Raw genomic sequence first — 21,192 nt, forward strand, 5'->3', positions numbered from 1 at the left:
TTTATTATTGACCCCAAAAGTTAACGGCAAGAATATTTGAGTGAGTTGAGCTGATGGAAAATTCATCAGGTTATTTCTTCTCACCACCCCCAACAATGCTGCCAGGCCGCCTGGGCCTTTCCTGCTAAAATTACAGAAGCTAAAGAAATAGAATTAGCAGAGCCTCGATAGCGATACCGCACAACCGCAATAGCGATCCCGTACGATCACCCCGACAGGGCTCCGCGCATCTGTAAGGATGCCCCTTTCTACATCTGTGGCAGCAACCAGCTTAAAGATAAAAGGCTGGTCTTGCTCAGCTTTACAAACAGTCAGAAGTTCTTCATTACAGATTACTTAATATTGTTGCAGGTTTTACCATTCTTTCTCTGACTTCTTGGCCTTTCTGTCTACCTGGAGACCAAAAATAAAACAGACCCAAATTCCTAAGTGAGCAATTCAAAACCCAGCTTGTGCTCGGTATTTCACTGTAACTTGCCTCCGTGACAGGTACCATCTCTCTGGAGACTGGGGAAGCACCATCCAAAACCAAAGTGTCAAGGCTTGGGCCAAGTCTCTCGCTGTCGCTCAGCAAACTTCAGAAATGCCAAACTCTTTTTCTACGAAAGACTGAAAATTCACCCTTTTGCATCTGCGACTCCAGCTGCACCAGAGCTACGCCGACTCTGTCCGGTGGGGCTGCGCTCCGCTCGGGTCCGTCGCGCAAAGCCTGCGTGAAATCCTCATATACGTCTTTCCCGGCATATCAGCAAGAGGATCTGTGGCTCCTACTCCCATCGCAGCGCTCAATCCCTGAGCGCAGCGCGGCACAGGCGCGTCAGCCAGGCTGCTGGGAGAGGTGAGAGACTACACAAAAACAACCCTCCTGCCAACTCCGCTGAAAGGCGTTAAGCTAAGGTAGTCGGGGTGGAAAGTATTTAAGGCTCTGCAGCAGACTTGCTCTCCGTGCTCCAGCAAAGGGCTGGCACCTCACACTACCTGATACACTGAGAGCATTTTTGCAGCTCGCCTAATGTCAGGACACAGTAGAGTAACTGTTAACCACCTCCCCCGCTTCTGCCCCCCTCTCCTCCTCTCCCAAAAGCGGCTCAGGGAGAGAACAAACTTGGATCCTTCAGGATTTGCTTTTGCAGGAGGAAGATTCACCCTTTGACTGCCCTGGATAGGGACAATCTGGTACGTAAGAACACTTCTAAGGAGTCTTCATTTTAAGAGGCAAACAGTGTTTTTCCAGATCAAAAATACACCAGAGTTTAGCTGTCACGCCCCATCCCCTGCTCACACAGCACAGTAAAGCCTCTGGTCTCCCCAAACCATGCTCAGCTCAAACTCCAACCTAGGCTGGCAGACACCTACAGCTTCTGTCCTCCCTGGGGTCACTGCTGTTCCCTACTGCCACCACAACCTACAGCTGCTGTGGGGACCAGAGGGAGTCAAGCTCTTACATCATCATATACAAAGCACGGTCACAAAATCGACTGTCCCTGCACAGACATCCAATGGCAAACAACACAAACACCTCTTCCAGCCTGAGCCCCTAGGCTGGGGTTTCTGCAGCGCTCACCCCATATTTATGCTGTACAAATAAACCAAAAGGAGTGAGGAAATTTCTGTCATTCTGGGATCAACCCAAAGTGCTGTTGGTGGCATCCCTATAGGTGAGGATTAGAAACCTCCCAAAACAGGGTGGTCACTCTGCCTCTAATGGGCAGGTCTGGGGCTGAGTAACTCCCCAGAGTGCAGGAAAGTGAGAGCTGACCTGGGCTGAAACTGTATTTGCCATCGCAGCTGAGTTTGAATGATGTGGAGTCACTCTAATCCTTTGGCCTGTCCCTAGGGCAATTTATGTTATTAATAATGATAAAACTACTAAAAACAGGTCAATCTTAAAAGCCAGGCCAGCTATGTTTTATTTTGTACCTATGCATTTATACATGATTGATTGCTGAGATAATACTAGAAATTTCTGTGCTAAAAGAGTCTCTCCTTGTCACTCAGGAGAGCTGGAAAATAGAAAACACAGGCTGTTTGCTTCCTGGCCTCCTTTCCTAGCTATCTGTTGGTATAAAATTGGCATCTGAAGAGAATTTCTCCCTCCCCACACCTCTGATTATTAATGGGAGAAAAATTTCCATGAACTTCCTCCTTCCTGCTGCACTCTTGGTTTGTTTTTAGCATTTCAACCTATTTGGCCCATGGGAAGCTCAGCAATGCCTCTGCCTTTGGTATCTGTTTCACACCCCCAATTCTAATGCCACCATGTGCCCTGAGCTTTGCTGCCATTAAGGGCAAGGGCAAGGGTTGGTGTTTTTGACACCCCTTTGCAACATTCCCCTTCATGACTTCCCCTCGGCTTCCCTGCCTGGAAGCACCAGCCAAGCCCCAGTGGCTGGTGCTGTTCATTTTTATTCTCTTCCAGGTGCTTGGTCAGAAATAATGAATGGTTTTATAGGCAATCAACTACCAATTCATAAACGTCAGCCTGGCTCTGCTTCTTGTTCCCACCCCTCCAGAAGAGGACTGTGAGCTGGCAGCAGGACAGCAACACATGCTGTTAACAAAGATGGATGTTTTACACATACGAGTTAAAAAGACAATTATATTCAATTACTTCAAGTAAGTTATGGTGATGTATTCCTGAATAGCCACGGGAAGGGCAATATGATGATTAGGGCAATGAATTTGCCAACTTTAATCTAATCAAAGCAATCTTTTGTTTAGCATTATCTGCTTTGCAGTGGCAGAGGATTTACCAAACCCAAGCAATCTTTGTAGATTTAACCCCAAAGCTGCCCAATTAGAGCTAATGATGATTGCTTTACACAAGAGGGAGGGAGATTTTAGTAGGAGGCCTGGGGAAAGCTTTTCCCCAGGAAAAGGCTGGGCCATACCAACCGTGCAAAACAACACTCTGAGGTGCAAAGACATGACATGGCACCTCCAAAAGTCCCCAAGCACTGGAACCACAGATAAACATTTTCTCTGGTCCCTGCTAAAGGAAGAGAATGCCAAAGAACACATCAAAAGCAGCACCCAAGGGGCAGGGACAATGAGAGAACAGCATGTTTTGCACAGAAACAACACAGTTCTACTCCAAGTTGGTGAAGCAGCACGGCAGAGTACAAGGTGCTCTCAGGAGGCCCCACCTTCCACCCCACCGGGCTGCTGCAGGAATGTGTCTGCACTGCTGCGCCATTTGATAAGGGGGAAGATGCTGCTACCTGTCCCCACTTGTCAGAGCCGATTTTCTGGCCAAGGTTTATGAGCAAGACATGGACCTCCCACTGCTGTGTTCTCATCCTTGTCTATTCAAAGGCCAGCCAACCCTCTGGCTTCAAAGAGAAAAGATAGGAGGCAGAAATGCAGGTTTAAAGGGGATGTCCGTTTGCTGAAAATCCCAGGAATCAGGGAGGGGGGAATCAGAAACAGCCCTTATTTGAGGATGATGCAGGCTTTTGATTATCTCTACAGATAAGTCTGTGCTTCAAGAGAAACAAGACTGCCTCTATGGGTTTGCAAGCGAGCAAAAGAGCTGTTTTGACATCACTCATAGCAGCACCTTTTTTGAGCTCAAAAGTGAGAATTAGGAAGGGTGTAGCAAGCTTTTTCTATTGCAAATACTTCAGCTTAAACACGTTTGCTGAAAAGAGGAAAAAAAATTAGAAGAAAAGAAATCAGACGACACTGAAGTGGGTTTCATTTGCAGTTTTCTTTAACAAAAAACAATTCAGAAAGCTCTTGAGAAAGGACTTAAAGAAGTTGCCACTTGCAACTGCGGTGCTGCAGCCAAGACTGGATGGGAAGAGACCCTGAGAAGCCCCCCCACACCCTTGGTACCACACAGAATGTACTGGGCTGCCCCTGCATTAGCTGAAGCACATGTGAGTTGTGCAAGCCACCATATGAGCTAAAAAATATACAGCTTTCCTATGGGTGTCCAACAGTCTTCTGGGGGAACAAGCAGTCCAGCCTATAAGTAGGCTTCTTTGCCATCAGAAATAGTCCACAGATATTTTGCAATCAACAGTGAAAGTAATTTGTTGAGGAAAATGTAAAATATCATTGGATAATCCAGTACCTGTTGCGCCTTTCTCAACAAATTTGTAAAAAAGATCCCATAAAAACCGATCTCTTATAAAAGAGAAAACACAAATTCTGATTTCTTGAGATGCCTTTTGGTTTGATTTCCTATGGAGTCAATGATCCATGGGACGCAGCTTTCATAAAAGGATCACAAGGTCCCTTGCAAAGACTAACAAAGCTTCACCTCTCTTTAGGAAGGGAAGAAAACATGCATTTGAAAAACAGTCCTGTTTTTTAACTTGAGAAGGGCTGAAGCAGGCTAATATAAAATAACTTGCATGAGTCTACACAGCAAACAAGAGCAGGATACCAATAAACCTCAATCACAGCAGGCAGAAACTGCAACTTTATCAACTTTATCTCAAAAAGCTTCAGAGCCCTGGGGTACTGGATTGATTTGTGTTAGTGGGCAAAAAACCTTTCCAAACACCAGCTCACACTCTCCTCTCACTGCAGTGTCATTAGCAGCTGTGCATGAGCAACTGACAGAAAAAATGGGAAAGGGATGTCCCAGAGGAAGCTCGTGAGCTTTCACCAGTACTTCCACAGGTGAACTGAGCTGTGCTGTCAAATCCCTCTTACCAGGGAAGGTAGGATGCCACCAGGTGTGACACAGCAGCTTAGAACAACTTTTGCTTCTTTTTTTTTTTTTTTTTCCCAAGTCCAGCTTCTTTGAAAAAGATAATAGTAAAACAACAGATATCTGCAAAGGCTCTTCTTGCTGCTCACATTTGCTCCCAGATGTCCAAATCTTACTCTGTTTCTGAACAAGGTGAAGGTACAAAAAACATGAAGTTTTCTTCACTCAGTAATCTCCCAGGGAAGCCCAAAGCATCAAGTGAGAAAGAAATCTTAGAAAGCAATTGTTTTTCATGTTGCACGTTTTAGCATCCCAATTTTAGTCATCCATGGCATACATTTCAAGAGATGTATCTTGGCATCCAACAAGCACAGCGGCTGTGAAACAGCAGAGACAGGCTCGTGCTTTGTTCTCCAGCTTTCCTGCAGTCATTTTCCTGACATCAGAGCTCTCCTAGAGTTGGTGAGTTCTGAGCATCCCTGTGCAAGCAGGGGAGGCAAACCCAGCCTCGAGCAACTGAGTCTGTGTGTGGCTACTTGACTCCCTTTGATAGTCCCTCCTGGGCGTTTCACTGTTGTATTTGGATGGCCGCCCCTCTGGCAAAGCGCTGCAGGACTGTAGGTGTCGGCAAGGGAGATGTTTTTGTGTTTGTGTGACGTCCCCAGAATAATGATCTAGCTGTTTAAGTGAGCTGAGCGAATGAATGAGCACAAGAAAAACATCTTCACTGAAAGCACAGCCAAAGTTAATGCACCATTAATAATGGTCTGGGTGAATTATTGGAAGGGATAATAGGCCTGGGGTCAGGGAAGGTCTGAGACAAAGAACAGGGAAAATTGGGTCACAGAAACATGACAGAGCAGATCACGCTGATGCGTCCGTGGGATTCTCCTGGGATGAAGTCATATACCACCATGCAGAATATTAAGGGCTTTGCAGGGACAGCCATTCCCAGAACCACCTCTCAGATCAATATGGGAACCAGCAGGAACAGACACATAAGGCTACAATGGCTACATCTTAGTCCCCCCTTGAGAGATGGACTTTAATGTTGTTTAGCTACTTTGCAAAATACACTGTGTGCCTCCCTCAAAAAGGGATACTTATGCAATGGCTAATTATACCAATTTGAGAATTTTCTAAGCACAGAGAGGTGTCTGGGCAAGTGTGTCCCTTCCCTGAATGGCAGCACCGTTCATTTCACAAAAAACAGGTGCTTCAGCAGCTCTGTTTTTCTGTCTCCAAATCATGGAAAGAGCTGCAACCCCTACTCCTGCCCCATTAGCTGCCTGTCTTCACAACACTAAATTACTGACTAACCTTGCTTTGTCAGAATTTCCCTTCTTTAAAATAGAGATAATAATACCTCCCTACCTCAGAGGTTTGGTTAATGTTTATACAGCTATTTAAAAATGATGTGGTAATTAAGTGCTCAGTATTATTATATCAACGTCTATAATGATTCCAGCAGACAGCCCTATAAACAGGGCTGCACCATGCCTATTTTCCTTTTGTTTGGCTTGTTAGCATTTAGTTTGGTTTTCATACAGCATACTTCAATTATTACTGGTTAATTATTCTGTTGTTTTATTACCTGCTCAATGGCTTTGACAAAAATAAAAGAGGAACTACACAAGAAGAATAATAGGAAATATTCATTTTGGCCCACTGGGAACATTATAGCAAGGAGAAACAGGAGGCAGGCCCCCACCTGCTCACCTGGGGAGACCTCTTTCCTGCCCCAGGCACTACAGACCATTTTGAAATACATCCAGCCAGCTGTTGCCACCCAAAGGGATGGAGAACGAGTTTTCTCTTCTTATAACAAAACTAATGGAGAAAGATGAAAGTTTTCTTATGACAAAACTAATGGAGAAAGATGGTGGTAGCCTGATTTACAAAACAATATTTTTCAGACAATGCATGTCAGGGTGTTGGAGAAGACAACATGCTTAGTTTAACAGCAGTTTGGGTAAAGCATCCCATCCAGATAAGAAATAAAGATTACACAACTAACTTCTGTTGGGCAAACAGCTCAAGTAATGGTAAATGCCCTGTAGGAGAGTTGGAAGGAGAAGGGGCCTTGCTGGGATGCAGGTATGTGAAGAGTAAACAAGAAATAATAAAAACCGCATTGTCCTTTAGCTGTAAAATCACAAAAATTAATGCCTTGAAAAGCATTATTTTACTGACATCTCCAAGCGCCTGCAGGACAGTCAGTGTGATTTCACACTCAGAGAAGCTGGGGTGCAGTGAGGAGCAGAGGATGAGGTTTGTCTTTCCACTGCAGTACTGCTGGAGCCCCTGCATGAACCTCACTACCACAGACAGACCCGGGAGCCACTGGGCTCCCTGCTCAGCTCCCTGCAGGGACACAGACTTGACATAGAATGAAGCCCATTCCTGGGGTTACCTGCATAAAAAATACCATTATGGAATCCATGAAAGATAGCAAACATCTCCCTCAGACACTGCAAATGGCAGGATCCCCCTCTCCATCAACCCAATCACAATCGCATCCATCCTCTTGGGGATGGCCCAGAGGAGCTTATCCTCTTACAAAGTTTATTCTACTGCTTCAGCTCAGGTGGGAGAGCAGTGGGGTCGTGCAATGCCTGCTGGCAGCCGGGCAGGCAGGCGGCTGCCGAGCGAGCCGGCTCTTGCTGCTGCGATGGGCGAGATTAATCAGCGAGCTCCCCCCGCAGCCCCGTGGCCAACTCGAGGCAGCTCTGAAGGAATTTGCCCATAAATTTCCTCCCCACCCCAAGAAGAAGACAGAGCACTTAGATGAACTCAGCCCTAATGGAAGTAGGATATTCTTGTTCAGCTCAATGTCTAACCCATCCTGAAGTTCCTGGCAGCTCCACTCAGCTCTCTCCCATGCACTGCCTGACCTTTGGTAAAGGCATTAAAACTGTCCATCTTTTCCTGGGCAAAAGAGACGGAACAATTACAGTGAGGCTAAAAATGGCCTTTTCCTCTATGTGGAAAATTTAGATTAAAAATTGAAGAGTTCATTGACATTTTCTATAAGAACACAGAATTGTCGTTAAAAAATCAAACTCTGAAATTCCTTTGTTGCTATCTACGTCTCTGAAACTCATCATGAGGGGCTTTCCTCCAAAGGAGCAGGAACAGCTGCTGCTGGAAGGGACATGAGGACCCCAGGAATCTCTTTAACATACTGCCATGCAGCAGCTGGCTTTGCAGCATCCTTCTTGTGTGACCAAATATAGGGCATTTCACTTCTTGGTGAGAAAACAGGAATTTTCTGAAGCCTGCTGACACGAGAAGTCGTGGATTTGGTTGTGCAAAACAGGCTGTACCCAAAACGTAGGAAAATTTTTAAATTGTTCGGGGCCATGAATCTATTCAGGTCTATAGAAGTATTTTCAAACATTCAGATTAGCATTTGTGCATGAAGGCAATGCATTAACTATTATTCTACAAGAATTCCTGGGTTCTTCAGGTTACCGATAAGTGGCAGCCTTAAGGGGACAAACCATTATTTTTTTGTACCTCTGGGAAGAGTAAATAAGATGAAAGCAGAACTCTCATGCAGCCAGGAGGAACCCCACAAGCACAAGGAAGTCCCGCAGTGGGGTGCCCAAACACCAAATCTCTGATGGCTTTTCGAGGAGCAGTAATTAGAAAAGTCCCTGGATCACCAGACACCTTCTTCAATCCCAAATAGCTAGAGCTAGGAGAAGCTTTAAGGCAGAATACTTTTTCATCAGTTAATGTTTTACAGGTAGCTGCACCTTCTGTAAGAAGCATCATAGGAAAGATTAAGATGGTTTAATATCTATTATATTTTAGACTACAAGAACATGGAAATGATGAACTTGAAATGCCTTGACTTTATTTCAACAATATCTGCTGAAACAGATTTGAAAGGGACTGCTGAGCATTTGTGCTTCCTGGAAAATTAAAAAGAAATCAAAATTGCCTTTTCCTGCTAAATAAGCACTGAATTCTTTGTGACACAATGAAATCTGAAACGACAGAACTGAACATTTCCATTGCAAAGGAAACCCGCTTGACTCACACATCACTGCTGGAGAAGTAGCAGGATGCCAATCCCACCTGGGATGTACCAGTCTACCCCACCATACCTGATCAGGAGTTTCTACATCCATGCTGAGCATTTCCAGAGCGAGACTTTCTCACTAGTGCTAGCTTTGTATTAGCTGGGTATGGTGATATGACCACTGAATGGCAGAAAAGAAACCCAAAGGAAAGGCTTAATGCAGCTTCTTAATTCCACAGGTGAGCTGCAAATGCCGAGAGTCTTGAAAATCACTTAATTGCCAGGCTGCCAGGCCAAGATGTGTTTTGAGGACGCTGCCAATCTGACAGTTATTAACAAACAAAGAGGCCACAAGCCCTGACTGCACCGAGCTCCTTGTTATTTCTACTCATGTGCCACCTCCCAACAGGAAGTACTTAATAAGAATAATAATATCCCGAAAGGCCAACCTACGGCAGTGCAATTAAAAAGCTTTTCTGTCTCACTTTGAGGAGAGAAAAAAAAAAAAAAAAAGAGGGGGAAATTAAAATCAGACAGGAAATTCCACTAGAACAAGCTAGCTTATGTCCTAATAACACAGGATTGTGCCAACTCTTCCAGAAAGTAAAGGAGGGAAATAAAATAAAAGAAAAAAAATTAGAAAGAACAGAAACAGAGAAAAGTAGCCCTCTAGACTGACTCAGATCTGAGGCTACATTGTGGTTCGGCTGTGGCTGCAATTCTAAAGGGAGAAAGGCAGCACAAGCAAATAAAAGGCACTTTGCTTTTCAGGCAAGTTGCTGTTATATGATGTAACTCTTGTATGAAAGCGCGGCCACTGCTGCTTTGTTGAGAAAAGATACAGCCTGATAAGCTCGAAGGACCAGATGGGTCTTGGGGCTTGTTCTCCCAACAGCTGCTGCCGGAGAATGGAAAGAAGAAAAAAAATAAGAAAAATCCCAACCAGGAAGGAAGAAATCCCGGCACGCGAGGGGCGGGCAGGGGGGTGGGGCAGACCAGATGGTGGCTGAACTTGTGCCTGCCTGGATGGGCAGGAGAAAAATCAGTTTGTCAAAAACTTCTATGAAAACTTATAAGGAGAGACATTTTCCAGAAGTTATCATCCTGCTCCCTGGGAAGCCAGTAGGATTCAGCAACTGCCTGCACCTCCAACTGATCTAGCAACTTCCAAAAAATGTGGGCAAAGAGGATTTGCCCCTGACTTCTCTGGGACCAGGCCAATGGATGACAAACCTTGCCTGTTTCACAGTAAAGCTCATTTCACAGTGGAACCCACCTCATTTCATGCCAGATGGTGAAACAAAAGTGTGTGAACCTCAGCTGACTGCCCAGAGTATTCCCCAATACCCTCTGCCTTTCTTTCAAGGTCTCCAACACCTGGCTGTGAGAGTCCCTAAAGTCCTCAACAGGTTTCTTTTTCTGGGTATCCAAAGGAGAGAGAAATGCATTTGATGCCTGTGCAAACATGGTCCTGACAGCAGTCCTGCCTCCTGTGGTAGTGACTCTGGGCAGCAGAGAACCAGAGCCTGAGTCCATAGTTACCTGAGCATGTAGTTCAGTATGGCTCAGGTGTTTCTGAAGCTTGATTTTACATCTGAGCTGTTTTCCTTCCAAACTTCCAAAGGATTTTTCCTTGGTTCCCTGAAGTGCAAATGCTTCAGGTCGTCTATAATACAGGGCTAAACTGTATATTGCCATTAGATTGAGACTTTATAAGAGAAAGCACTAACTGGCATTTATGACCAGGAGGCAGCAGGAGCACCAGACAACACCGCTGCCCTCAGCTCCATCTGATTTGACCAAGGCCAGGATCTCTGTTGGTGAGATGTGGCGGGACAGGGAAGTTGAGCAACTTCAGACTGGAAACCACACGACTGGTGGAGTACCAAAGGGCAAGGCAGTCAATGAAGATGGAGGGAGAGCACATCAGTATCACACAGTGCCTCTGGACAACACTCATCTGGGCAGCAAATCTAGCAGAGCTCTGACTGTGCACCTTCCACTCCTGCAAGTAAACCCTTATTGAGGAGTTTCATCCCAAGCCACATTTCTAGGAGCAGATCTACAGATGGAGATGTCTTTTAGCCTTCACACCCCCTTTCATGCATTCACACCCCTCCCCTGAGGTGCCACTGGCACTCACTCAATCTCACACTGAGCCAGCTCAGGGAGTTCATCCAGTTGAAAACTAATCACCTAAAATTTTATTGCACAGGATTTTGGCTGGATCAGCTCCCTGAACCAGTTTTCCATGAGATCAATGGTGAAGAAAAAGCAAAAAAGCAAAATCCCTTAGGCTGCTGTTCAGCAGCCACTTCCAGCCCAGGCTGCCACTGAAAGCATTAGCCCTGACCTCCCTTGGCCACTTGTCCCCACAACAGAGCACACCCTGTTATGGTGGCCAGGATGTTTTCTGTGGCTGCAGGGCTGACTGGACTGAGGAGTACATCTCAATGAAAGATAACATACCCCTTCTCATAATCTACCCATCAGCTGTGGCTGATGCTCACAGCTCAGCTTTCAGGTCCTGCTAGGCACAGCTGCTTCAACATGAATGGAGTAGTTGGGCTGACTGGCCATTGCTAACTAAATACAATTTCCCAAATCCATCAGGTAGCACGCTACGAGCTGTCTGCTCAACCAGCCAACACAACTTGCAGAAGCTGGAAAGCTGTGTTGCAGAAGAAAACTCCCAAGCAGATGCCTAAATCCTGTGAAAGCTCAGGTGCCAATGCCAACAAGAAAGGGCATGCCAGCCCGCCCTGAGCACAGACCTACCTGAAAGGTCTCTGCCACTGCAGGGCTGCCTGCTGCCGTGCTGGGGACACCTGTACTGCCTCATGCCACAAAGACTTGCTCAATCTTTCAGGACAAGGCTGTGCTTCAAATTCAGCACTGGCATTTCGAGCCTCTCTACTCCAAACCACAGGAGTCAGTTTGCTTTCTTTATGCGTATGCTCCTCCAGGCATTAAAACAAACTGAAATCAAACTGTTCCTATAGGCCATGGCTTGAAAAATTTCCCCTTCGTATGAAAGGTCTGTTTATATAATTTGTAAAATTGAACAGATTGAGCCTGGAAAAAACCCTTGCAGTGTCTGCTGTGTATTTTGACCAAACTTCTTGCTGGAAATGGACGAAAAGATGTCTGCTCTCTACTAGTTGTGATAAAATTGCAGGGCTGGGTATTTTTCTTTCTTGCACTTATACCCAGGTGATAAGCATCTAGGCAGCCTTCAAAGAAGAGTTTTGGGAGCTTTCATGCTTCAAGACACCAGTCCCCAAAGCAGTCCTGGCTGATAAAGACTGAGAGGATACTGCGGGAGCTGGCTTTTAACTAGGCATAAGGCAGCCTGCTGCTCTTAACTAAGCAGAAGGTCTGATGAGGAGAGGGGTGAGGAAGTTATCTGTTTTACCCAGCTGTGGTTTTGGTGCAGGCTAATAACTCCCATGTATCATCCTGCCTTCGTATGAAAATTTTCCGATCGGTATTAAAAATGGTCCCAGTGCAGTTTGCAGCAGATTCTCTGGGCAGCTCATGCAAAGTGCTGGTTGTTAGCATGCTGCTTGTGTAATGAGGGTGCTTAAGACTGTAAGGGGTCTCTGGAAGGTCCTTAAGAGTGATTGCAGTTCAGGAGACTCACCCACCTGGCAACATGCTGATTTATGGCCTGCTCAGTTAATAGCCCTGCTTAACACAGGAGTTTGTCGAGATTAAGTAATTGCCTGAAACAAAAAGTTTATTATCTTTAAGTCTCTGCTGATGAATGACTGGGTGTTGGAAGAATCATGTGAAAGATCATCTGTGATTCCCTCCCACTTTAGGGGAGAAAAAAAAAAAAGAAAAATATAATAAGGTTTTAAAAGACAAGCTCTTCCAAAAGCAGTTTGTAAGCTTGCAATGTACACTCAAACCTGGTCATGGTTACAAGGAGGGGATTTCACACCTAGGGTGCCATCTAATAAATAGCTCAAGTAAAAACACAGTTCTATGATGCATTTTTCCCCAAGTACTGCAAGTGTTTTGTAAACATTAATTAATACCACCCCTTGAGAGATAACTGATCCTGTCACACAGTAATAAGATTGGGAATAAATCAAGATGCAAAGCCTGTTTAGTTTCCATACATAGTGGCCTTTCCCATCCTACAAAAATCTGAACATTTTCCCATCTAGAAAAGACTGCAGATAGCTGCGAAGTTAAAAGATGCTGCATGCTAAATTCTGCTACAATTACTTCTCGTTTCCATTTCCAGATGCTTCAGCAAGGTTAATCAGCTTGATTAAGGTCACACACACTTACACTGCCTCATGAAACTGAGATCCAAAGTGCACCAGAGCACAGGACTTGGGGGCTTGCCCTGTTCCACCCCCACCCTGAGATGAGCTGCCTGCCTGCTGAGCATCCCTCGCAGAGGGGCTCGTGCTAGGAGATCACACGATCCAAACCTCTCCTCCTTCCTCCCCCATTTCCTTTCCACCCACGAACTTTCTCAGCTGGCACATGAGCACGGGAGTTTGGACACAAGGGAAACAGGACTGACAAGAACTCCCCCTGTCCACTGCAGCCGCTAAGGAACGTTTCCACAGCCCCAGATGTCAGACACACTGTCCCTCCTCACTTCATTTCAAGGCCTTCCTGCAATAAAATGGGAATTGGCTCCAGCTTTTCTTAGCACTTCTCATATTACCTTTTAATCCAAATACATATGGTTCAGGGAACACTGAGAGACTTGCATGAAAGGATGTACACCAAGAGAATGCAAACCCCGGGAAAAAAGGGATTAGATCTGCAAGACTCCCTTGGCCCCAAACATGTGCCCCCCAATTCCCCAGCATATTAATCAAGAGTCTGATGAGATTCCTTTTGAAATCCCCCAAAAGATTTCTGTAGACTTCAGTGGCTCTTGGATCAGGCTACAAACTCAGAATAAATCATAAACTGGCTACATCTGCCAAGTTTATTTCTTTCTTTTCCAGGTTTCAGAACAAATCCATTTTACTGCTGGGAAAAAGCAGAATGAAATAACTGACAAGAGTTCAAATATCCTGTATCACTCCTCATATTAATTCAGCCAGTCAATCTATCCCATAACTTTGAGAAGTGAAGCAGATTACTTTGGCCAGATCAAACCACAAAACCGTGCAGCTTCATTTATGCGCAGTTTATTATTTAAGGCAACCTGTGCAAACCTCTTTATGTTGGATTAGAAGTGACAATGTGGGGGACTAAAACAGAGTCTTAAGCAAAGCTACACTTAACCAAAATACATTTGCACTGAAAAAAACCTAATGATCACCACAACCATGTCAGCCCACAATCAATTTTGGAGAGTCTCTCTTATTAAAAAAAAATTAATCTTAAGCGATACACAACAAGCAAACACTTAAAAATGTGACCCGGGTCTCTGGAACCTCATATTTTGCATAAATTTGGATGGGCTTATTAATTTGTGGTTAATGCATTGCCCTTTTCTTCTTTTTTTTTTTTTTTTTTTAACTCTGTCACTGATAGCAGATTCCCCATGCATAAAAGACCTCATTACACATCCAAGCTCAGAGATTTTGTAGCATGTCTCTCTATCAGTGAGCAGAAAACACAGTTGTTTCCCCATTTTCAATTCAGAGCCCAGCTGATGTGTGCTGATAACTTCAAGATACCTGGAGAGATCTGCAAGATGGGGAACTTCCTATGGCAAACAGCTTCAGATATCATTTAGAGTTTAATTTATTCATTCATCATCTGCTGAAAGCAGCACTAGCACTGGCTTTGAGTTGAAAAGCCACTGCACAATGGATATAGCATCATACTGAACTTTTCTGTTGTTTTCAGTGCCTTCAGGAAAAACAGACAGACATCCTGACAGGAGAAGCCTCTTTGATTTGCTTTGACCCACTGCCTGGAGCCCCTTGTGCCATTTCAGGATGGGATTTACACAACCACTTGTAAACTGGGCCCATAAATTAGGGTAACAGCAGAAATGGGTATATTAAGTTCTTCAGAAATGCAGTAGTGGCAGATCAAAACATCTGTGAACACTGTGTTTTACTGACAACACACTTCTAACTTCGAAACAGGTTCTGCTATCAGGCTTTTAGTACAAGCACTTTACTTTGAAGTATGTACTGTAATTCTTGCAATTTTACTCCCAGCTCTGGTATTCATTTGGCTCAGGTTACTTCTATAATTTATCTTCCCACTGGAAAAATTCAGCCTGTAATACACCCATCCAGAGTGGTACGGGTATGCGCACCCCCTTCCTGTGCCCCTCTTTTATCCTGCACGATATTTTCAATAAGAAACTTTAAAGGCAAAAAAAAAAAAAAAAAAAAGAAGACATTTTCAATGCCAGTGATGCTAGCTCTCAGTTTTTCCCATGAGAAAATCACTTAGCACTTCTCTGACTCATTGCTGTTCCCCTGCTGAGGCTCCCGTGCTCCCCTCGCGGTGTTTAACCCAGGCACGTAACTCGCCCGGTGTGGTGGGTGTGTTGGCATTTGCTAATAGGCTTCCTGGGCTGTCACCTGCATGTGACTGAGACAAAGGCTTACGTGATGATTTCTGTTTACAGAGCAGTTATGATAAGCTGACATTTGCCTCTAGCTGTTGAGTTTGATAACTCAAATATGGCCTACATGAGCGCTCCTGTGAGCTGGCGACACTCTTGTTGAGAGTCGTTTTAGAGGAACTTTTCCACTTATCCTCTTGAAAATTATAAGTGAATTTCCAATGCATGTGAATGAGGCTGCACTGACAGCTGAGGAAGCTGTAGTGCCTTAATCTCTATACTCATGTCCTCACATGTCATGTCACCCCTGCAACCTTGCTGGCAGTGGTCAGCACTCTCATGGATGCTCAGTTTCCCAGCTCCCAGTCTGAGGAATATTTCCTTCACCCAGCCCCCAAGTATCGATGTGAATATATCCCTCACACAGGGTACCTGCAGCCTGGGAGCATCTTGAGCAGCAAAGCTGCAGCAGCAGATGCCTTTGAACACCTAAATGAGCATTTTTCCAGCACCAACCCTGATTTCACAACTCTTCACTTGCAAACAAACAGCCTGTGTGTGCTCAAAAGGAGAACGGATCTGGGTCAGGGACTGAGGAGCCAAAGAAACCACATTGCAAGAAGAGTGCTTTTGTTCCTCAGGGAACAACAATGTCAGGTAGGCACCAGCACCTTGAGACATCACTGGGGCTGCTGAGGAAGAGGAAGGAAAGAAAGCACCAAGATGAACTCATGTCTGCATCACTTGGGTTGTCAAAGCAGACCTAACCCCACTGGTGAGTTCACAGTGCCCTATTCCATTTCTCCAGGAATCAGGTGGTACTTATCCTGGCATGTTCACTTAGTAATGTAAAAGAGGAAGTATAAGAAATAGAGCACAGGAAGCTGTGATATGGAGGAAAGGGACAGGCTATTGCAGCCACCTTTCGAAACTGCTAATTGAATGCCAATGGCCACAAATCACTATGGCTATGTTTACTTATTCACACTTATCCCTATGAGATTTTCAGTTACTTGGCTGGCCAGCAAGTGTGTTTGTGGGCACAGCAGTTTTCCAGATTGCTGGGTTTTCTCCATGTATCAGAATGCATTCTTCTCTGATCTCCTCTTGATTTTATCTCATCTAGTATCAAGGCAAGCCACATCCATAGCCCAAAGAGTTGCCAAACACAGTTTTGATAGTACATACGCGTGCTAATTAATATTATTAAACTGTTGCAACCACAGCTCCCAGCCAAGAAGGGACTTCTAGAGCATAATCAAAATCACAGGTACTCCTATCACCTCCCCTGGCAAATTCCATGTGGTTGACATACCACTGGGAGATGGAGGAAAACTGGTTAATACCTTTTCCTCTGATTCAAATGACTATGTGATCACATGAAAGAAATCTGTTAGCAGCTGGGTAAATAAGGAAAATTAATTATTGTTCACTTTCAGCTATGATATGTTTCTTTTTTTATCAGTGTCTGGTCCTAAGAAGCCCTTAATTTGTTATTTGTAAGTCGTTTGCTTATGTCCTGTAATACCATCGTTTGCAAACAGTTTCACTGACTTAAGGGAGCTCCAGCTGTGACAGGAATGCAGATGCAGGCTTTGGAAAAGAGCTTGCAATTCAGGAAATTGTTGGTGCATATCCTTATCTCCGTCACAGCACAGCTATCCCTCTTTTCACAGCCTGAACTTTCCAGTGACACAACACACCCCAGTCATGCAGAGCTGGTGAGAGAGGGAGGGCCAGGTCTCCATCCACCTTTTCAGGCACTCTCCTGTGCTCCAGCCTTCCATCCTGGGTCAAGAGGAAAAGACAATTCTGCTGCCCAAACTGGGACACTCTACATTAAACCATCATAGCTGGAAGCATATCTGATCTGTCAAGGAGGCAGAAGAGCAGAGAGATGATCTGCCTTGAGAAACATCAGGACTGATTCCTCCCCATCCTAAGTAAACTTCTGTGACTCTGGCTCCCAGTGGAAACAAAATGACCATTTTTATCACCTCATCTCATCCCAGGTCTATAGAGAAATGAAAGGCGAATGCAGCGACTGCTAATATCTTTAGCCACATTTACTGAAACCTTTTGACACCAAGGCTATTTTTATTACCTAAGTGCACTATGCCTGTATCAGAATGCAAGTTTTATTGCTTACAGTTCAGCCTTGCAAAAAGCCTTTTCCAATAACTGTCTGTGGCAAAGATATGCCTTAATGACACAGGGAGAGGCTGCAGTACCTCCTAGCACAGCCTGGCACTAAGAGCAGCGTGAGACATCCCACACTGCCCTACCCTCCCACAGCCTTCACTCCCCTGCAGAGCTCTCTGTGCGCCAGGGCTGCACCCAAAACCACCTGCCTTGGCCAAGCAGCTGGACACCTCAGAAGTGTACACACAAAACTGGAATGAAACACCACTGTTTTACAAGTTTTGTTTGGCTTTTCACAACTGCACAATAAGCAGATTTTAGTACTTAGATGTGGAGGGTACATTCAGTCTCCTCCTCCTCCTCCCAACCTCCTGACCAGAAGCTGCAATACCCTGCAGTGCCCAAGGACCTCTGAGCAGCTTCACCAGGCCAGACAAAGTTCATGGTGTCCTGTCTCCAGCAGTAAGATGGGACAAGGCCAGAAGATGCCTAACATCATACTCTAGAGTCCTGCCCCCAGGCAATTTCCCATCCTGGGTCCTGAGCGAGATGTACCTTCATATTTAATGACTTTTCAGAAGTTTCCCTTCTGAGCTCTGCCCAGCAGCAGAACTGGAGAACAAAGGCTGCTGGAGTTTTATAAGAATCTCTTAACAACAATACCACTGCCTGCAAATGTCTTTAAAAAAGACTGGACAGAAATCTGTGCATATATATGCAAACCCCTTACTTTTCAAGTTTTCTTTCATTTCTGCTAATTACATAGCATTCACCTGTCTATTCTTTTTCCTGGAACTGCTGACTCTTTCAAATAGTAAAATGTATCCCAAGCAAATAAAAGTATTTTAGAATGATACAATCTCGGTGTCTTACACCCTCAGAGCATCGCATGCAACACCTATATTGAGAAACCAGGAACTTGAACAGATGCTGTCAGACTGCTCACGGTGGGAGTTCAGAGACAAATAATTCAACCTTTCATCACTCTCTAATCCCAGGAAAGATATCAAGGTTAAACTACTGAGAAAAATATAGCGAGTGTTAAGCAACATGGATCTCTCCCTCAAAAGGCATAATTAGTCAGGTAGCCATGGTCACCCAGCTCAGGAATTTGAACCTACAGTAATTTCTCTCTTCCCGAGATGCACAGCCCAAGTAGGTGCATTCACTGTCTGCAGCCATGGCGTGGGTTTGGTGTCAGACGCTCACTCTATAATTGGCTCTTTATTGTGAGTTATCACGAAAGGCTCCAGGCAGTCCCCACAGACCTTGCCCTTGATCTGGGTTAAGATACTTTGACCCGTGATCCTTTATAATAAATGATATCCCCCTGCTGAAGAATGCTGCCTTCAACAATATAGGCCTGCCCTCAGGAAATGGGAAAGGAATTTTCCTATAAAGGCAGATTAACGAAATTCCACGCAAATTTCATGCATTTTGAATAATCATCTGAACCGTGACGAACCAGCTTCCCCTTGCATGGATCCTGCTCAAAATCTTTGTAGTTTGAAGACAAATTTAGCTGTCTCTTTCTTGGCTGCAAAGCGTGTTGTTTTTCTTGGACTTGGCATATGAGACTGAGAGTGGTGCTCAGGGCAGCTCGTCCCCCAGGCTTGGCTGCCCAGCAGACAGAAAACACCACCCAGGCACCTGTGTACTCATGTGCAAGAATGGCTGTAATTTGAAGTTTATACACAGCCCAATATTCCCTGGTGAGCTGGGATAAGCTCCAGTGCAGGGATCAAAGAGGGTTTCTTCTTGTGTTGATACCCCCTCCTCCTTGGCCCAGCTGGTAACAGAGGCAGTGAAACCTTCCCTCCTGGAACTTTCCTCTGCTGTTTTTGACAGCTCATGAAATTCTGGGTTTGGGACAGGGCTGTGCTCAGCAGCTGCACAACCTACATTGATGGCACCTGGCTGGGGTAAAGTCACCCACCGCTTGTTCTCTCCCACGCATCTTCCTCTGCGGCAGCTCTGAAAGTCCTTCTCTCAATATTTTCCTTTAGCTTAATTTCTCGCCTCTCTAAACAGTCTCCCTAAACATTATGACAATAGGTGCCCCACTTTTCCATCCCTGGGCACCTCTCCAGCTCCTTCCTCAGGGGTTTTCCCAGCTCTGAGGGTACCAGCATCCATCAGGTTCCACATCAAACCCCTTTTCTATCTCCTAGGGACATTGTCACTGCTCATAGGCACACCTCCACCACCCTCAGGCACCCCAAAGCATTCCCCCTACCAGATGTGCACCATTCCTCCCAATACCTTCTCTCTGATGATCAAGGTTTTGTCTGCCTCAGCACTTTTGAGGCTCACTCCCTGCATTTTGATCCTTGAGCCAAAGTCCTCACTAAGGCACAGTATTCTCACATCCTCCTGCTCACCAGAGTCAAACCAGGAAACAGTAAAGGAGCATCTACTTTTAAATTTTAGTTTTCTAAAGAAAATGGTTTATTTTAAGGGACTTAGTTATGTTAGTCAGACATGAGCATTTTTTCCTAGAGTAGTGTGTAGTGATGGAATCCCACGGGACAATAAAAATTTTAAAGCATTAAATTGTTTTAAAAGATGTAATACAAATTATAAGAACTTTCACTGTTCCTCTACCAGTTTATATCAATATATTTTCCTGATACTCATGAAAATATCAAATGAGAAGACTTTCAGTTTACAAAAAGAGTCTTAGGAGTCTTTCACATGCAGCAATGTTAATGAGACTGCAGCCACAAGGAGCGAAAGCACAGGAGAACAGTGTTTGTAGTGTATATATCAGCCCTCATGTGTGCTTTCAGAGGAGGAAGCAAACAAAATGTTTTGCCAAGCTCCTCAAATGGTATGATGTTAGGATAAACTCCTGCACACCTTTACTTGCCGAAACATAAAAAAATGCAAGTAACTATCAGTTGTCATTACTACAGCTAAACTAGGTGATATTCAAAAACAATGCTATCTTCCTGGAAGTCACCACCACAATAAAAGACAGAGGGACAGTTGCTCTGAAAAGGATGGCACGTCCTTGATTGAAGTAAATAATTTAGAAAATGGAGATGTTCTTTTGAATGAAAAAGTTTGGGAAAAGTATATTGCAGTTAACAGCAAAGCAGACAACAGCACACGAACAGCCTGACATAAAGTCTATTGAAATCAGTGGGAGTCTTTCCACCAACTTCATTGGGGCTTGGATCAAATCCTCCAGGAGAATAAGCCATTCTGCAATATCTATTATTGCACACTGTTTTGTCCTGGTAATTAGATGCCGGGAGAGCGCAGTGCGATTGTTTAAGGCACTGATCACTCACCCATGGAGACCCGTGTTCAGAGCCTGGGTGGGTTGAACTCGGAGGGGCTGCAGATTCCCACTGGCGCCTGTCTGCATTCCCAGCCCCACTGCTGCTCCCAGGTAGACAAGACAGGAAAAGGCAAGAGAAAGCAAAGGTCAGGGCTGAGCTGGCAGAATGTGGCGAGCCCCTGCCCAGAAGTACCTGGTTCCTGCCCTTCCTCCAGCTCCTCAGTTTTCCCCATGCACCGTCACGCACACATAATATTTTCAAAGAAGTGGACAGCCAGCAGGTCTCAGGTCTGCACAAAGCAGCTCTGTACAGCCCCAGGCATTTCACACAGTGCACCGAGCGTCACCAGCATTACTGATTATGCAGGGAACACAACTCTGTGTTTGCATCTTGTTTCTAAGGTAAAACATACTGCTCCTTGGAGGATGGGTTTGAGGAAGGACTGCAAGTCCCCTGCAACCAAAATACAAACAGAAGGGGTAAACCACACAGAAAGGACTACCATCATTAAGCTATACATTTGGATCACTATGAATACAGGATTCCATGCCATTAGCAGCCA

At 44.9% G+C, this 21,192-nt stretch overlaps 1 protein-coding gene across 1 annotated transcript in view; it reads right to left on the reverse strand.

Moving 5' to 3' along the window:
* Window positions 1-21,192, reverse strand: part of GLI2 (GLI family zinc finger 2) — a 187,113-nt gene that overhangs the window by 67,132 nt on the left and 98,789 nt on the right. The gene's annotated exons all lie outside the window — the stretch shown is intronic.

Source organism: Taeniopygia guttata, chromosome 7 (assembly GCF_048771995.1).
Source record: "Taeniopygia guttata chromosome 7, bTaeGut7.mat, whole genome shotgun sequence".
Taxonomy (NCBI): Eukaryota; Metazoa; Chordata; class Aves; order Passeriformes; family Estrildidae; genus Taeniopygia; species Taeniopygia guttata.